Below are 5671 nucleotides of genomic sequence, written 5' to 3' on the forward strand. Positions count from 1 at the left end.
ATGTATGCATTTGGGAGTCTAAGACGGTAGCTGTATTAACCAATACTTGGGTTGGCTGTTTAGATGGAGACTGCTCCAACCCACGTATAAGTTCCAATTCAGAAGCTACATTAATAGCTTACTCTAATGTTTCCAACTTGGCAGTACGTATCTGAACAAACAGATGGGATTCAAAATCCGACCTGTATTATATTATGGGTAGCACATATCGATAGGCTAAAAATAGTGTCAGATCCTCCTACCTGTATTATATTATGGGTAGCACATATCGATAGGCTAAAAATAGTGTCAGATCCTCCTACCTGAATTATATTATGGGTAGCACATATCGATAGGCTAAAAATAGTGTCAGATCCTCCTACCTGTATTATATTAGGGGTAGCACATATCGATTTTATTACGCTTTGTCACCGTACGCGCTAACCCTAACGATTTCAACAGTAAAACTTGTGCCATACTTTTCTAACATTTCTGCGGCGTTAACAAATGTCTAAAATGCAAATTACTTTTGCGTTTACAGTAAATATACAGTAGTAATAGTGTAAAGTATTAAATTAATTAAAAGCAATAAACACTCACCATTAATTACACACTTTCTAACCAAGGTAGCAAGAATTGATGAGCCTTCCTACAAATTAGCTTAGAAAGCGATGTACGCATGCGCAGTAAATCGAAGTAGGACAGCTCGATGAGTAGCACAGGTCGACAGAACACCGGCACCCCCAACCTCTTAAAAGCACTCTGTGAAGGCAACGGCACGACCCTAATGTGTTAATTAACACCGGAAGACGGACTCTACCGAGATCTGATCTGACTTCCACTGCTGGCTGTGTTGGTAATAAGGGTAAGGTGTAGTAAGTGCGTGTTGAATTCCTGGTTTCTGTGTCAGAAATCTGGAAAGAGTTAGGATGAGTGGTGCTTTTGAGTATTACTTAATACAGTAAGTACTGACTCAGTACAACACAAATGGTGAGGAAAACGGACTAAGGGGGAGTTAGGATGAGTGGTGCTTTTGTATTAAACAAAAGGCCTTGCATTGATTTATTCAGATTGATAATGGATTGAGGACAACAGACATGAAGATGAGGATAACATACACAATGATGCAGAACTCAGGATAACGCACATGATGAAGATGGTGCACTCAGGACAATGCACATGATGACAATGATGAACTCAGGACAACACAAATGGTGAGGAAAACGGACTAAAGGGGAGTTAGGATGAGTGGTGCTTCTGTATTAAACAAAAGGCCTTGCATTGATTTATTCATAGATTGATAATGGATTGAGGAAAATACACATGATAACGATGGACTCAGGACCACGTCCATGAAGATGGTGGACTCAGTACAATACGAATGGTGAGGAAAACGGACTAAGGGGGAGTTAGGATGAGTGGTGCTTTTGTATTAAACAAAAGGCCTTGCATTGATTTATTCATAGATTGATAATGGATTGAGGACAACAGACAGGAAGATGAGGACAACACACATGATAATGATGGACCTAGGACCACGTCCATGAAGATGGTGGACTCAGTACAATACGAATGGTGAGGAAAACGGACCAAGGGGGGAGTTAGGATGAGTGGTGCTTTTGTATTAAACAAAAGGCCTTGCATTGATTTATTCATAGATTGATAATGGATTGAGGACAACACACATGATAACGATGAACTCAGGACCACGTCCATGAAGATGGTGGACTCAGTACAATACGAATGGTGAGGAAAACGGACCAAGGGGGGAGTTAGGATGAGTGGTGCTTTTGTATTAAACAAAAGGCCTTGCATTGATTTATTCATAGATTGATAATGGATTGAGGACAACAGACAGGAAGATGAGGACAACACATATGATAATGATGGACCTAGGACCACGTCCATGAAGATGGTGGACTCAGTACAATACGAATGGTGAGGAAAACGGACCAAGGGGGAGTTAGGATGAGTGGTGCTTTTGTATTAAACAAAAGGCCTTGCATTAATTTATTCATAGATTGATAATGGATTGAGGACAACAGACAGGAAGATGAGGACAACACACATGATAATGATGGACCTAGGACCACGTCCATGAAGATGGTGGACTCAGTACAATACGAATGGTGAGGAAAACGGACCAAGGGGGGAGTTAGGATGAGTGGTGCTTTTGTATTAAACAAAAGGCCTTGCATTGATTTATTCATAGATTGATAATGGATTGAGGACAACACACATGATAACGATGGACTCAGGACCACGTCTATGAAGATGGTGGACTCAGTACAATACAAATGGTGAGGAAAACGGACTAAGGGGGAGTTAGGATGAGTGGTGCTTTTGTATTAAACAAAAGGCCTTGCATTGATTTATTCATAGATTGATAATGGATTGAGGACAACAGACAGGAAGATGAGGACAACACACATGATAATGATGGACCTAGGACCACGTCCATGAAGATGGTGGACTCAGTACAATACGAATGGTGAGGAAAACGGACCAAGGGGGGAGTTAGGATGAGTGGTGCTTTTGTATTAAACAAAAGGCCTTGCATTGATTTATTCATAGATTGATAATGGATTGAGGACAACACACATGATAACGATGGACTCAGGACCACGTCCATGAAGATGGTGGACTCAGTACAATACGAATGGTGAGGAAAACGGACTAAGGGGGAGTTAGGATGAGTGGTGCTTTTGTATTAAACAAAAGGCCTTGCATTGATTTATTCATAGATTGATAATGGATTGAGGACAACAGACAGGAAGATGAGGACAACACACATGATAATGATGGACCTAGTACCACGTCCATGAAGATGGTGGACTCAGTACAATACGAATGGTGAGGAAAACGGACCAGGGGGGAGTTAGGATGAGTGGTGCTTTTGTATTAAACAAAAGGCCTTGCATTGATTTATTCATAGATTGATAATGGATTGAGGACAACACACATGATAACGATGGACTCAGGACCACGTCCATGAAGATGGTGGACTCAGTACAATACGAATGGTGAGGAAAACGGACCAAGGGGGGAGTTAGGATGAGTGGTGCTTTTGTATTAAACAAAAGGCCTTGCATTGATTTATTCATAGATTGATAATGGATTGAGGACAACAGACAGGAAGATGAGGACAACACACATGATAATGATGGACCTAGGACCACGTCCATGAAGATGGTGGACTCAGTACAATACGAATGGTGAGGAAAACGGACCAAGGGGGGAGTTAGGATGAGTGGTGCTTTTGTATTAAACAAAAGGCCTTGCATTGATTTATTCATAGATTGATAATGGATTGAGGACAACACACATGATAACGATGGACTCAGGACCACGTCCATGAAGATGGTGGACTCAGTACAATACGAATGGTGAGGAAAACGGACTAAGGGGGAGTTAGGATGAGTGGTGCTTTTGTATTAAACAAAAGGCCTTGCATTGATTTATTCATAGATTGATAATGGATTGAGGACAACACACATGATAACGATGGACTCAGGACCACGTCCATGAAGATGGTGGACTCAGTACAATACGAATGGTGAGGAAAACGGACCAAGGGGGGAGTTAGGATGAGTGGTGCTTTTGTATTAAACAAAAGGCCTTGCGTTGATTTATTCATAGATTGATAATGGATTGAGGACAACACACATGATAACGATGGACTCAGGACCACGTCCATGAAGATGGTGGACTCAGTACAATACGAATGGTGAGGAAAACGGACTAAGGGGGAGTTAGGATGAGTGGTGCTTTTGTATTAAACAAAAGGCCTTGCATTGATTTATTCATAGATTGATAATGGATTGAGGACAACAGACAGGAAGATGAGGACAACACACATGATAATGATGGACCTAGGACCACGTCCATGAAGATGGTGGACTCAGTACAATACGAATGGTGAGGAAAACGGACCAAGGGGGGAGTTAGGATGAGTGGTGCTTTTGTATTAAACAAAAGGCCTTGCATTGATTTATTCATAGATTGATAATGGATTTAGGACAACACACATGATAACGATGGACTCAGGACCACGTCCATGAAGATGGTGGACTCAGTACAATACGAATGGTGAGGAAAACGGACCAAGGGGGGAGTTAGGATGAGTGGTGCTTTTGTATTAAACAAAAGGCCTTGCATTGATTTATTCATAGATTGATACTGGATTGAGGACAACAGACAGGAAGATGAGGACAACACATATGATAATGATGGACCTAGGACCACGTCCATGAAGATGGTGGACTCAGTACAATACGAATGGTGAGGAAAACGGACCAAGGGGGAGTTAGGATGAGTGGTGCTTTTGTATTAAACAAAAGGCCTTGCATTGATTTATTCATAGATTGATAATGGATTGAGGACAACAGACAGGAAGATGAGGACAACACACATGATAATGATGGACCTAGGACCACGTCCATGAAGATGGTGGACTCAGTACAATACGAATGGTGAGGAAAACGGACCAAGGGGGGAGTTAGGATGAGTGGTGCTTTTGTATTAAACAAAAGGCCTTGCATTGATTTATTCATAGATTGATAATGGATTGAGGACAACACACATGATAACGATGGACTCAGGACCACGTCCATGAAGATGGTGGACTCAGTACAATACGAATGGTGAGGAAAACGGACTAAGGGGGAGTTAGGATGAGTGGTGCTTTTGTATTAAACAAAAGGCCTTGCATTGATTTATTCATAGATTGATAATGGATTGAGGACAACAGACAGGAAGATGAGGACAACACACATGATAATGATGGACCTAGGACCACGTCCATGAAGATGGTGGACTCAGTACAATACGAATGGTGAGGAAAACGGACCAAGGGGGGAGTTAGGATGAGTGGTGCTTTTGTATTAAACAAAAGGCCTTGCATTGATTTATTCATAGATTGATAATGGATTGAGGACAACACACACGATAACGATGGACTCAGGACCACGTCCATGAAGATGGTGGACTCAGTACAATACAAATGGTGAGGAAAACGGACTAAGGGGGAGTTAGGATGAGTGGTGCTTTTGTATTAAACAAAAGGCCTTGCATTGATTTATTCATAGATTGATAATGGATTGAGGACAACAGACAGGAAGATGAGGACAACACACATGATAATGATGGACCTAGGACCACGTCCATGAAGATGGTGGACTCAGTACAATACGAATGGTGAGGAAAACGGACCAAGGGGGGAGTTAGGATGAGTGGTGCTTTTGTATTAAACAAAAGGCCTTGCATTGATTTATTCATAGATTGATAATGGATTGAGGACAACACACATGGTAACGATGGACTCAGGACCACGTCCATGAAGATGGTGGACTCAGTACAATACGAATGGTGAGGAAAACGGACTAAGGGGGAGTTAGGATGAGTGGTGCTTTTGTATTAAACAAAAGGCCTTGCATAGATTTATTCATAGATTGATAATGGATTGAGGACAACACACATGATAACGATGGACTCAGGACCACGTCCATGAAGATGGTGGACTCAGTACAATACGAATGGTGAGGAAAACGGACCAAGGGGGAGTTAGGATGAGTGCTGCTTTTGTATTAAACAAAAGGCCTTGCATAGATTTATTCATAGATTGATAATGGATTGAGGACAACAGACATGAAGAAGGAGATGGACCTGGGACAACACACATGATGATGAAGCA

General features: G+C 41.7%; 4 long non-coding RNA genes across 4 annotated transcripts; all 4 read left to right on the forward strand.

The window, feature by feature from the left end:
• The first annotated feature begins 1304 nt into the window (after window positions 1–1304).
• LOC119265238 lies at window positions 1305–1854 on the forward strand. The gene is made up of 3 exons (XR_005131513.1): window positions 1305–1363; window positions 1446–1554; window positions 1809–1854. It is a non-coding gene; the product is annotated as an uncharacterized LOC119265238 (long non-coding RNA).
• A 2-nt stretch (window positions 1855–1856) lies between these two features.
• LOC119265239 lies at window positions 1857–2786 on the forward strand. The gene is made up of 4 exons (XR_005131514.1): window positions 1857–1917; window positions 2000–2108; window positions 2362–2470; window positions 2724–2786. It is a non-coding gene; the product is annotated as an uncharacterized LOC119265239 (long non-coding RNA).
• A 157-nt stretch (window positions 2787–2943) lies between these two features.
• Window positions 2944–3894, forward strand: LOC119265226. Its single transcript, XR_005131495.1, has 3 exons — window positions 2944–3002; window positions 3086–3194; window positions 3789–3894. It is a non-coding gene; the product is annotated as an uncharacterized LOC119265226 (long non-coding RNA).
• Window positions 3895–4563: 669 nt separating this feature from the next.
• LOC119265221 lies at window positions 4564–5195 on the forward strand. Its single transcript, XR_005131491.1, has 3 exons — window positions 4564–4622; window positions 4705–4813; window positions 5067–5195. It is a non-coding gene; the product is annotated as an uncharacterized LOC119265221 (long non-coding RNA).
• The last annotated feature ends 476 nt before the right edge of the window (window positions 5196–5671 follow it).

This window comes from Pygocentrus nattereri, chromosome 15, assembly GCF_015220715.1.
Source record: "Pygocentrus nattereri isolate fPygNat1 chromosome 15, fPygNat1.pri, whole genome shotgun sequence".
Lineage (NCBI taxonomy): Eukaryota > Metazoa > Chordata > Actinopteri > Characiformes > Serrasalmidae > Pygocentrus > Pygocentrus nattereri.